At 42.7% G+C, this 13385-nt stretch overlaps 1 protein-coding gene across 1 annotated transcript in view; it reads left to right on the top strand.

Moving 5' to 3' along the window:
* Positions 1 to 788: 788 nt before the first annotated feature.
* The window catches only part of JAK1 (Janus kinase 1), a 126159-nt gene continuing 113562 nt past the window's right edge, over positions 789 to 13385 (top strand). The window contains 1 exon segment of the mRNA XM_045802148.2: positions 789 to 1012. The gene's annotated coding sequence lies outside the window, so the exon portion shown is untranslated.

Here is a 13385-nt window from a genome sequence, read left to right as displayed (position 1 = left end):
GAGCCTGGATTTGAGAGGTGATTGTGGTCCTTCAGACGAGAGATGAGGGGAGCTTGGATCATGTTGTTGAAAGAGAAAAGCAAAAGGACTGGAGATACCTTGGAAGTAAAATTATCAGGATTTAGCTGTAGACTGTCTACAAGGATATGAATTCTGGCTGTAGTGTTACTTTAAGATACATATGCCTCGATTTGTTTTCTCATAGATCAAATGAGGATAATATGTACTATGAGAGATTATTAGTAAAAAACCGAAAAGCGCTGAATACATTAGGTATCAACAAATGTTAGCTGTTTTTTTTTTAACTCAAAAGAGCTCTTTAAATACGGAATGCATTGGATCTGAAGTAACTTGTCAGATGATATTTATTTGATCTTAAGTTCCTGTTAGTCGTGCTACACAACTCGCCTCTTACGCTATCCCGACAAGGGGCAGAGGACTGTGATAAAGGCATCGCGGTGCAGGAACATGTGGTAGAGGGCATTCCGAACTTGGGAGGGATCAATCTACAGCCAAAACCTAACAACAGTTTTACTGTCTGCCCTGGCAGACCTCTTGTTCCTAGACTGGTGTTTCCAGAAGACGCGGTAAAGAAGCGAGTGAAGGGTGGGGGCATGAGCGAAGCCAGGTAGGGACCGGGCGGGAAGACTGGAGGTACAGGGTCCTGCGCGCTGTTGGAACGCACGCCTCCATCGCGGCCTCCGCCCCCTCTTTCCTGGGCTGCCGCTTGTGACGTCACGAGGAGGCGGAGCCGGCTTCGGTCTGGGAGGCGGAGCCAGCGGCGGGGCGGGGCGGGAGCGTCGCGGAGCGCAGGCCGCGGCGGCGGCGGAGTAGGTAGCAGCCGCAGACAGTGCGGGCCTGCGCCCCAGCCCTGGTCGCCAGTCCCGCGCCCCCACCTCAGCCCCGGGCGCGCGCACGCCGGGGCCCTGCGGGGCTGGCTGCTGAGCGAGTAGGCAGCCGGACCTGCGCAGCCACCCGGAGCACCCTCTCGGCCCAGGCGCACACGGAAGTGGTGAGTGTCGCGGAGGGGAGGTGGAGAAGCCTGTGGCGGCCGCGTATGGCCGGGCGAGGGGCGCGGAGCCCGGCGCTGGCGGGCGACGCGGCCGCTGCTCTCTGTCCTCACGAGCCGCGCACCCCCGGCCGCTCAGCGAGCGCGGCGCTGGACCGGGGCCCCGGGCGGTCTGGGGGCGTGTGGGTGCGGGCGGGGAAGCGGGGGATTTCCAGCCAAGCGGAGCCGGCCGGTGACTGGGAGTTTGGGGGGCGGGGGCCCCACGCCGGGATGGGGGGAAGGTTAAGGCTCGGCGCCCCCTCCCCCAGAGCACACACCAAGTTTTCATAAACAAGCCTGGAACGCGCTGACATCCTGTTTATACCACCCTGAGATACAGGCGCGGGCTTGAGGTCTGACGTCCCTCGCTCTTGCACCGAGAACTTGACCGCCTGCTCTGGCAGAACTGTCTTTGGGGGGCGGGGGGCGGGAGGAGGTTTTCTCCGGCCTCACAACGGAGGCCGAGGGTCTTCGTCGTTTTCCTCCTTTGCCATTTCAGCGACGGAAAGTTTCTGGGATTTGGGGCCATGTTTGGGGCTAGAAGGGGGGCGTCTGTGGACTCAGGAAACGGCCCCTCCCCTTCAGGTTCTTCTGGGACCCTGGCCCTGGGCAGCCCGCGAGAAGGGCGAAGGACGCATCTTGGGCGAGAGGGCCAGGGAAGAGGAACAGTGAGAGAGAGCCACTGGGGGAAGTGCGAATCCTACTGTAATGGGACTGATTAACTGAAACTGGGGCTGGTCTCAGGCCTTCTGTCTTGCTCCTCAGACCCCATCCACGCGTGGTCGCCAAGCATCAAAGGGAAACGTCGCTTTAGCGGGGCTAGTAAACACCCCTCTCAAGTCACATCCCAGGGTTTCAGGGATACGGGCTCCTTGGATGTCTGTTTACAAGGGAACTTCTTTAAGGAGACTAGATAAAAGGTGTGATTATTGTCAGGTGTTCGCATTTTTAAAAAACTATATTCTCTGTGAATTCCTGTGTGTCCGTTGGGAAGAGGACCCTGCCACTTTTAATACGTGGCTGTGAGCTGTCTTCTGTCCCTGGTTGAATACATGCTATTAACTTTTTTTTTTTTTCTTTTTACGAGTCATAGGGTTTTTCTCTCATGGCTGGAGTTCACATCGGTGTAAAATTGTCATTGCTTCTTTCAGGGAAGAACGCATTAAAAATCTTGTACAGTTAAGTGATGAGTAGAATGCAGAAACATATGATCATGGAGTCTTGGCAAATTTTTAAGAAAAGGATTGAAATCATGGGCATATACACAGTGCAAAAAATTTTTTTAAGATGAGCATTTAATATTGATTAACTATTCCATTAATTCCATTGATTAAATGTTCCTCCCTTTCCAAAACCCCATTTTGTGCTGTTTCTCGCTTTTGTTTTTGGTGACTCTGATGTTTTCTAAGACCACGGAGCCCTTCTCACTGAAGGATCACTGTGTTCTTTTGTACTTTGTGGTGAAGGTTAATGGAGACCATGAGAGTACCAGACATTTGGGGTACAATATACTGTGTATTATGGAGAGAAATGGCTCCTTTGTATCGGGTCCAGAGCACATTTAAAGGCGTTAAGTAATCATGCTGAGCGATTGTGGACATTATGAATAGGAATAATCAATCCTCTTCTTAATTTCACATATCATATTAACTAAGCACTTTCACTGTATCTTAATTTCTCTAAATAGCTGCAAAAATGTACTTTTACATCTGAGGATTGCAGTGTGACATACTCCACATTGATTCCCGATTCCACAATATACTAATTACAACCATTGGGAAGTGTTGATAGAGGGTAAATAAATTATACTTACAAAGATAAAAAAATTCAAACATTTTCCAAAATATAACTTAAATAACTACATTTAGTTTGCTATAATTTAAGCAGTCTTGTATCAGTTTGGTTAATGCTGTACTTGTGATTATCTTTCTGGTCATGTGGTATCCACCCTTTACAGATTACGGTATTAAGGTGAATTAGGTTGCAAAATTTTTTCAACTCAGGCATTTGTTAAAAAGCTGGTAAAAATAAGGAATTTTGAGGGCGGAGTTGCCTTTGCAGGAACAGAGACTCGGATTAAACGGCATGAAGAAACTTAAACTGAGTGCTTTTAAATCAGATTGTTAGGTCTGCCAGTTTAGATTCTGGGTTCACAAACACTAGTGGTTTCAACTGCAGACCACAAATTGTAGTAATGTTTCAAAGTTATCACTCAGTTTCTTCTGAATAGCTTTAGGTCATATGTATATTTGGACAGAAACCCAGCTGAAGCAAGTATTGAGAACGTGTAGGTTTATATTCACTTTTATAGAGGGAACACTAATGTATAACTGAGTTAATAAGGTTAGCAAAGACCAAGATCTGTGTTTTCTAACCCCTCTAATAAGTGTTTTTTTCCGCTAAATACACACGTATTTTATATATTTTTATTATGTATTTCCTTATTGTGTTCTAGTGAGATAATATGCTTTTAGAAAATTTATCACCTGAGATGTGACTCTTTATACAAGGAAATTTTTCTTGTTCATCTCCACATTTTAGAAAATTGTTTGAAGTGAATGGGGAATTGGTTAATTAACTCAATGTCCCTGAGCAAGCAGCACCTGATGCTTTGTGATTTCTTGTGGCTCAGTGGTATATGGAGCCTTGTCGTAGAGTAGAGATGCCAAAAAGAACCTCTCGGATTCTTTTAGACCAGTCTTTCTCAACTGGGTATGATTGTATGCCCAGAGATATTTGCAGTTTCTGGAGCCATTTTTGGTTATTATAACTTAGGGGTGGGGTGGGAGGAGGCAGTGTTACTGACATCCAGTGGGTAGAGACCAAAGATGTTGCTAAACATCCTATAATGCATGGGGAGGCCCCATACAACAAAGAATAACCTGGCTCAAAAGTCAGTAGCATTGGGGTTGAAAAATTCTGTTTTGGAATGCCAGGTGGGGAACAAGAAGATATGGGCTTCTGTCATAGCGAATAGCTTCCCTTCAGTTTCCATTTTTCCTCTGTAGAATGGAAATCAAAGTATTCACCATTTTAGAAAGTTGTTGGGGAAAATCAGTTAACTAACACATGGTAACTGAAGTGCCACACAAATTATAATTGTTATGAAAACATTTTAAATAAATAGATATAGCAGTAGTTGAGCAAAGAGGTTAAGGTTATTGAGTGAAAAGATTGGATGGTTTGGTATTATTGAATTCTTATTTTGGGTACAGGACTTATTTAATGTAGTTTCCTTATTAGAACAAACTTTTCAGCTCTGCAGTTTCTTTGAATATAAGGATAATTTTCTTAGCATAACAAGAGGGAACACTCACTGTAGAGAAATCAGAAAATTGAGGAAAGTAAAGGAGGAAAGTCATCCATGGTTTACTCCCTCTCCCGTTTAAAGACCATCAAGTTCTTACCAATTTCTTTTCTACAAGAGTCCTTAAAATTGGAAGAAGAGCTAATGATGGGGAAAAAAAGGGAGCAGCTGGTGACCAGAGAAGGTATTATCTGTTTCTATGCTCTTCATTTTCTCTTTTTTTTGATAATTACCATGTACAGGTAAATTACATTATAGGAGACATTAGAGAAATTGGTTCATTGTTTTTATACCCTGTGGGCTAATCTCCAAGCCATGTTCTCATTTGGCATGTTGTTTCCTCTCTGCTTCTTGCTCTCCCCTGTACTCAGCTAGGTGTGCCACTATTGCTTCCTGTCTCGAAAACCCTATGGTAACATGGAGTTTTAAACAGCTGCCATGTTGAAGTGACCGGGTTTCAGGGGCAGGAAACTACCTCCTATGAGTATTCTTCCCTCTGAAGTGCAGCAGTTTTTTTGGCAACAAGAAAGCATAAAACATTAAGTTCATTTCCATGATATATTTACTTCTGAGGTTTTATGATCTGTGATTCTTAGCAGCTGGCAGTGGGCACAGATTTTTCCTTGGTGCTCTGTAAATAAATTGCCCAGTCCCAAGGCAAGACTTGCTTTAGCGGAAAAATGAAAATTTCTTTAAGTCTACTCTGGCCAAAAGACAGAGCTGGTCTTTGTTAGGATATTTTTAATCTGTGGTAACCGAGTTTACTTTACAGTAATATTTACTCGACACTTTGTTCATTCCCTTATTATTCAGTAAATACTTGTTGAGCCCCTGTTATGAATCTCAGGGTGTGAATAAACAGAACAAAACATGCAAAAATTCGTTGTCCTTCTAGAGTTTATAGTTTGGTGAAGAACCTTGGAGCTGTTCATTGAGGGTTTCTCAGTTGTAGATTTTACACATGCAAAACAGTAAGTCCTACTTTGTGAATGTAGAATGTTTCCTGGGAACCTTCATGGCACTCCTTTAAAGTCTGAGGACTAAGAACTGGCTTCCTCCCTTCCCCCATTTTTTAATGTTACAGATTAATTAACTCTGTATAAGTAAACATTTCTTCAGTACCTACTAATTTCTGGCAGATGCATAAGACAGTTTATATGGAAATAAGCCTGTTGCATGTAACTGTAACCCAGTGTGGGTGATGCTGTAGTAGAGGTTGGAATTAAGAGTGCTGGAACCCCTGAGGAAAGCTAAACCTTGCTTGAAGCCCTGTTCACTACTTTTTTGAAGAGGTTTCCCTAGAGTAGGGCCTAGAGGAGTGAGTAGGAGTTCTCTTGTCTAGGGGTGGGAAGGGAATCTAGTCGGAGATGAGCATGAGCAAAGGCACAAAGGTGGGCAGGTAAGTGGTATGGGTAACAAACTTGGAGGCAGCCACTGTGATTATAGCAGGATACTGGGAGGCAGCAGAGGGAGGTGAGGCTGGACATGCAGGATGGGGCCAGATTGTAAAGACGGAGACTGTCCCCAAGTCTGGGAGCAGTGTGAGGTCAGGGGCTGTGGCCTGTGTTGAATGAATGAGCTCAGGCATATAACAGCATTAGCAAATGGAACAGCTGTGAAACACTGACAGGGTCAGCTTCAATCGACCGTTATCTTTTCCTCCACACTATCACAGAAAATAGTTCTTCTTATCCACCACTTATCAACCATCCAGAAGACTGCTAGGAGGCAGGAAGGGTTTTGAGCCACAAGAGACGTCATGGAATCCATATGTGCTTTCCTTATAGTGGAGGACAACCTACTTTGATTTGCTTGTAATTTATAAAGGGTTTGTTGACAGTCCATCTGACTGGTTTTCAAGTCAGCGCGAGATTAACTACAAACATAAGAGACAGGAATTGTTAAGAGGATGAATCCAAGAAGGTACATTGTCTGAGACAGGCAGTGTTAATTTTTATCTTGGAAATGAGTGAGAAGCAGAAGGAAAAGCAGAACCGTAACTCAAAAAGTGAAACAGTCTGGGCGGTGCCATTTAGTGGAGGGACAAATGCCATTGTAAATACCCTAGCGAGATGGAGTTGTCACCGTCTCACAACACAGCATGGTAATTGGTGTTGCTGCTGATGACCAAGCCATTAGGAAGAGGCCGAGTTGTGGAGCATACTGGAAAGGGCAAGATAGATAGGTCTGGTCTCCAGCAGAAAAGGGCGACTTCAGGGGTTGGGCTCTTGGGAGGTGTGCAAGCGGTGGGTGGAGGTGGAGAAGCTGCTGTCAGGATTGCAACATGACAAGCTCAAGGAAGAGGTTTTCTTCAGAATGAGAAGCCAGTGAGGAATCTTTGCTCATAAGAGGTGCTTTAACTCTGCAGGGAACGAGTTACTTAGGAGCGGTCTGTGAGACGAGGCTGCCTCTGCAGGCGAGAGGGAAGAGCTGTGGTATCTTCGAGAAAGGCCAGAGTAACTTGAACCAGCTGGGAAAGACGAAATCAGGTCAACTTATTACACCTGGAGATAGAAAACGGCGTTACTGTGTTTTAGCCTTGCTTTTCATGATCTGTTGTTTTGGTGGCTCAGGAGCCCGGCTGCTTGTTTTGATCCTAGCGGTGATCATGTGGGCAACTTAAGCTTGTTTCCTTATCAATAAGATGAAAGTAAAGACGGTACCTACCTGTAAGATTGTTTTGAGGATTGAATGACTATGCCTGAAGATTTTGGAATGGTGCCAGGCACGTGGTATAAATTAAACAATTGTTAGCTTTATTTGTTTTTTTTATTGGTGAATATACTTTGGGTTAAAAACAAAGAGCTCAAATTGTATTCAGAATGCTTTAAGATGGTAGGGAAGTGTGACCCATTAAATGCAAAACAGCTGACACATTCTATATTAGAAAGACTTCAATTAGAAATGGTTAAATCAAAAAAAGTTTAGGCACTTAAAGCAGGCAGTTTCTCAAATCTAGAGGAGTTTATTATGTAGACAGCACCAAAGGTGATAATACATTAGGTTCTGCTGTATTTTTAAGGAAAAATGAGAAACAAAGGTGCCTTTAATTTAACTTTAAAGGTCATGCAAGGTATATAATTTGGTAGGAATGTATTAGACTTTCTGGGAAAGTCAATATAAAGGTTCTGTGTTGCTCTCAGTGATTCAGTTTACTTAGGAAGTGGCAGAAACACAGGCATACCCGTTTGTAAAATGGTGGCTTCAGAGTTGTGTGGAAGTTAAAAATCTTGTAAGTCAGATGATATGTTAGGGAGTTTTGCTGTTTAAGCAATTCTAAGAGTTTAAAAGAACTCTGCAAATATATATTCAGTTTTTCCTGAATGCTATTTTATCAGTTTCTATTTCCATATATGTGCTTTCCAAAAGCCAAGTTTACCCAAGATATAAATTGTATAAAAAGTTGGCCCTTCCTCATCATATTTTAAATATGCCTTTACTGCCTTCTCAGTGATGTTTATGTTGCATTTATATTCTCAAGAACAACAGTTGCCAGGTGGTTGGAAAAGAGCTTTTGATCTTTTCATCCCATGTTCTTTGATAGCAAAGAAGTTAGCTGTATCTTTTCCTTGTCTTCCCATTTGAAAAGGATAAAGACAGTAAAATTCCCTCCTTTGTATTTGTGGAAAGGAAGCAGGAAGGGAAGTCCAGCTCAAATGATGAATAGTTGACCTGTAGGTATTTAAAAAAATAAATTTAGGTTTATCATTTTCAAGTATATTGGGTAACTTCGACAAGTTTGTATGTGTAAGGTAGAAATAGGTAAGAACAATTTGTAATTAATGCAACACTTGTTTTTAATCATGATTTAAAGAGCTTACAGCTATTAGAACTGACAACAGTTCATTCAATTAAGCACAATTATGTCTGCAGACTTATTTGCACAGTTAATTTGCTCAAGCTGTAGCAAGGCTGTAATTCATGGCAATTTTTTTCAATTAGTATAATTGAAAATCTTTTATTTATGGTAAGAGAAAAGACAAAGTAAAAAAATAAGGAGAAAACAATTTGCCAAATGTATATTTTCCCAGTGAAAAATTCTGTTATTAAACAAGATCACACACAGGGAGGCAGACAGATGTGATTTTTTTTTTTTTTTAAAGATTTTATTTATTTATTGGACAGACAGAGACACAGCGAGAGAGGGGACACCAGCAGGGGGAGTGGGAGAGGGAGAAGCAGGCTTCCCGCTGAGCAGGGAGTCCATGTGGGGCTATTGGGATCATGACCTGAGCTGAGGGCAGACGATTAACGACTGAGCCACCCAGGGGCCCCGAGGTGTGATTTATATAATAAAGAGACCCAGTGGATCTTTGCTGCATACCTGCAAAAACATTTTAGGGCTGATTCACAAACCAGACTTAAAGAAGTTAGATGCATAATGCCTAAATCTAATATTCTGGCTGGTTTTTGTTTTTGTTTTCAGTTAAAGTCATTCTGTCTAACTAGGCAGGTCTGCTAATAACCATATATTAGTTTTCTAATCGGAAAAATCATTCGCTATTTGGGCAAAGAATCCCATCATTGTACTTGTTTAGAGTGACCATTCACTCAGGTTGGCTAGAAATGGGGGGGGGGGGCGTCGGAGAAAGCCAACTGGCTGGAATGTAAACTGTAAGCCCACTTGATATGGATTTAGAAAGTAGGCCACTAGAGATGTACAGACTGGCTGAGATAAAAAAAATGCTTTCAGGTTTTCTTAATTTAACAATTATCTATAAATCATGCTTTCAGGTTTTCTTTATTTAACAATTATCTGTAAATCATGTATTATGTGAGAACAAGACCTGATTCCTGCCCTCAGAAAGCTTCCTTGCTAGTGGAAAACAGAATAATTCAACAATTATACAGCTATTTGTTATAATTATGCTAAGCACCAGGAGAGATGTCTTAGTTTGCTATAGAGGTTGAAGGCAGTACGAAGAAGAGGTCTCTGTGGTACTTTTTTTTTTTTTTAAACATTGAAATCTGAAGGGTGAAAGAGTTAGCCAGGCTAAGAGGAAGAGGAGGTTTTTCCAGTCAAAGGAAACAGCTTGTGCAAAAGACCTGGGGTGGAACCGACACTGCAGCTGGAGCAGAGAGGACAAAGATACAGGCTGGTGAGGCAGGCAGAAACCTGATCAAGCAGGACCTTATGGGCCATTATTACTTTGGGCCTTATAAAATAAAAGGGGTAATTCAAGGCTTTAAAACAGGACAGTGGCATGATGGGACTCAAGTCACTGTATGAAAGAAAGAAAAAAGGATCCCCCCCCACCCCAGCTCCTGCCCCTGGGAGTACCTCTCTCTGCCCACTCTCTGCCTAATGCCTTGAAAGCCTTCACTTCCTCCCACTCACTCATTCTTTAATTCTTTGCAACCTAACTGCCACCTCCACACTCTTGAGCCTCCTTCTTTGAGGTCACAGGTGACCTTCTTGCTGTCACACTTTTAACACCTTTTTTCTGCTCTTGTTATCTAAAACATTTGATGCTGTTAAACGCCCCCTTCCTGAAAGATGCCCCACAGCCCCACTGCTGTCTGGCTTCTGAAACACACTACCTCTCTCCTTCCTTTCTGTGTCTTGGCCTTCTTTTCCTCTCCTCTCTCCCTTTCCTTTAGTAAAGCCTTTAGCCCACGCAGCTGCAAATGGCAAGTCTCATTTGTTCCTAAAACTGTGCCGATGATTTGCTTTAACTTGAGCTCCAGTTGTCGAGCAGCTTCAGGCACGATTCAAGGCACCGGGGTTGCTTTAGGAAACCAGAGGCAAGGCCTCTCCTTAGAGAGTCAACCTAAGATGTTAAACCTGTCTATAAATAAGGTGATTTCAGGTGGTGATAAGTGCAATAAAGAAAATAAGGTAATGGGTAGAGAATGCATAAGTGGATGGGAGAGGGGCTTCCTCCTGGACAGTGACATTGGAGTTTAGGCCTGAATTATGAGCAGGAGACAGGCCAGGCGGTGATCTGGAGGAAGAGTAGAGGGGGAGTAGCGGATGTCCAGGCCCCGTGGGGAGATGGTCTTTCCATTTCATGCTGGGCTCCCTTACCTGGCTTTCTTATCGACACCTCCAGTTTAACTGCTTCAAAGTTGATATCTCTTTCTGACCCCACCATACCAATGGAAGATTTCTCTGTTCCTCTTAATACCATTTCTTTTCACCACCCTCAAAACCTCTTAGATCAGCGGTCAGAAAACTTTTTCCATGAAGGAAAAGACAGTGAATATTTTCAGATTTGAGGGCCTGGCCACCTCTGTCACAACTACACAATTCTCTTGTAGAACTAAAGCAAATACAATATGTAAACACACTGTGGCTGTGTTCCAATAAAATTTTATATATGGACCCTGAAATTTGAATTTTCACTTGTCACAAAATATTATTCTTTTCCCCAACTACTTAAAAATGTAAAAATTCGTGTAGCTTCTTAGCTGTACAAAATAGGTGACAGGTTGGATTTGGTGTGTGGGCCAAAATTTGCTGACTCCAGCCGCAGACTCCTCTTGCCTTCTCCCCTTTGCTTTCTCCCCATCCCGAAGACAGCAGTCTGCCCAGTGCTCTCAGTGCTTCCTCCCAGTATTTGCACCTTTGCTTGCTCACCAGTCCCTGCCCCTGACCTAGCTTTCTTCTACCGGCACGATCCCAGCAATCTCTAATGTAGTCTCCCTGCCTCCAACCCTTTCCCTCCAGTCTGTCCTCCACACAGACATTGAATAATCTTGCAGCTGGATTCAGGTCATTGAATTGTCCTGAGCATAAGCCTTCGTCAGTCCCAATTGTGTACAGAGAACGATCTAAACTCCACCTTAGTGTGGCATTCAGGGCTCCTCATGATAAAACCTCAACTTTCCCCATGCTTCTCCCATTTCTCCCCTTCTGCACCATGCCAAAATAGATTATTTGCTGTTTTGCTTTCAGGCCTTAAACATTTCTTCTTTTTTTCTGCATTCTTCTTCTTTTCTAATGCACTTTGCCCATGTTTTGTGCTGTCCATCTGCCAAAATTCTGTACCTTTCAAGGCCCTTTCAAATGTCCCTGTTCCTGCCCCCTCCCCCCCAATAAGAGGTACATATATATGTAGTGCTCCGGTGGTATGTAGTCCTCTTTTCTAGGGCATCGTGTTCTGCCTTATGCCTCAGTTCTTTTGTAAACTGGCTCCCATTGTACAGTTCCAAGGTCCTTGAGGCCAGAAACAGTCTCATTCACTGTAATACTGCCTTTCACAGTAGGCACATGGGTCTTTATTGATTAAATGCCAAGTCCTGTGTAGACATATACAATTTGTAGACATCCTAAATGTCTAAATGTCTAAATGTCCCACTGCTGGTGGGAATTTGGTCAGATTAAATTCTTGAGTCTTATATAAAGATGTACAGTTTTGTGAAAGAGCTGGTATTTTGGAAGACTTAGGTTGTATTCTTGGTCCTGTCAATACCTTAGATAAATAAGGTCCTGTCAATACCTTAGATAAATAAGTTCAGGCAAATTACTGATGTTCCTCTTCAGGAATTGATATGTTTCCTTTTATAAAAAAAAGAAAAGAGTGCTCTTTAATTCATAACATTTCCTTGCCAGAAAGCTCAAGGCCAAGTTACTTGTTTTAGGTTGCTGTCCATTTTTCTTACAGTAGTCTCCCTGCCTCAGTCTCCACCAGATCACATGTCACGTGTATTAAGTCCTTGCTTTAATGAATGGTTCTGTTGTATGTGTCTTTTATATTTATATAGGTAGCCTCAACTTTTTTGGTGATAGAAATATAAATAATAAATACTAGCCCCTTAGTTTACCCATCCTGAGGTGACACCAAGATGGTAGGAGAGATAAATATCTCAGAAGAAATAGGTAAAAGGGGCAATATGGGAAACATGATGTAGGTTTGGTGGAAAAGGAGAAAAGTGCTTTGTAAGTGTCTTGTAATCTTTTGGTTAGCATGTGCTTGGGGCAGGTTATGTCTCCCAGGTTTGTGGTGTGTAGCACATCTTTGGAGATAGGAAGGAGAGGGAGTAAGAGGATGAGACTCAAGGTTAGTAAAATTTTATGTGTCAGCTGTCGTATGTGCTTTGCATTTGGTATTTAATCTTTTAAGAGCTAGAGTTAGATCTTAACAGCATCATTTTCCAGATGAGCAAACAAAGCTAATAAATGGCAGACCTGAAATTCAAATTGAAGCTCTCTGGCATTAAAAACAAAAGCAAACATCCTATCTACTCTTTCTCCCCTACCGCCAGCTTTACTGAGGTATAACTGGAAAACCCTTCTCTTAAAGAACCCTTTCTGTCTTGTCTCTTGCCTCTTTGTTTTGTTTTTGTTTGTTTGTTTTCTGACGTTGGCATTTAAACCTATGGAACTTGTTTCTATCCTGTTTTATAGGGTAATGCTTCTGAAGCAATTTTTAGTTCTCAGAGAAGTGCCTCGTGCACCTGTATTGTATTTGGTATTGTTAAATGGCTAGGTAATAAAGAGGACCTTAAAGGATTGGTTTTTATGGGGGGAATGGGGTGAAATAGGTGACTGGGTTCATTTAGCTGTCCTAAACAGAATTCAGTACTTTCTTGTGAAATATTTTTGACAGTGTAAATCAAACTTGGTTTACTGCTACTTTTTATTACCTGGTTATTAGATAACATGTCCCATGTTTACAGTGTTTGGATCTGAGTATACCAGATGTGAAAAGCAGCCTGGACTTGGAACCAGGAAGAACTGGGTCTGAGGCTGTCCTCTGCCACTTGCTGGCTCTGTGACTCTGGGCTCAAAATTGGTCTTCAGTTTTTCTCAGCCGTAAGATGGAGTTAATAGTGCCTGTATCACAAAGGTGGTTTTGTGAGGGTTAAATGAAGTAGAACATACGGACTAGCTTCAGACATTGCCTGGGATTCAGCAGCATTCAACAGATGTTAGTTACCCATTTCCACCCCAGATACTGAAAATTGCCAGGGAATCTGTAAATGATTATGTAATGTTTAGATGTTTATAAGTGGGAACTTTATTGATATTACTCAAGTTATGAACTTCTGATTCAGGAAACCCCCTTATGCAAATGGCTGGCTTCC

This window comes from Ursus americanus, chromosome 12, assembly GCF_024610735.1.
Source record: "Ursus americanus isolate L20-20 chromosome 12, mUrsAme1.1.p, whole genome shotgun sequence".
NCBI classification, from domain to species: domain Eukaryota; kingdom Metazoa; phylum Chordata; class Mammalia; order Carnivora; family Ursidae; genus Ursus; species Ursus americanus.
This window is presented reverse-complemented; position numbering and strand designations above follow the sequence as displayed.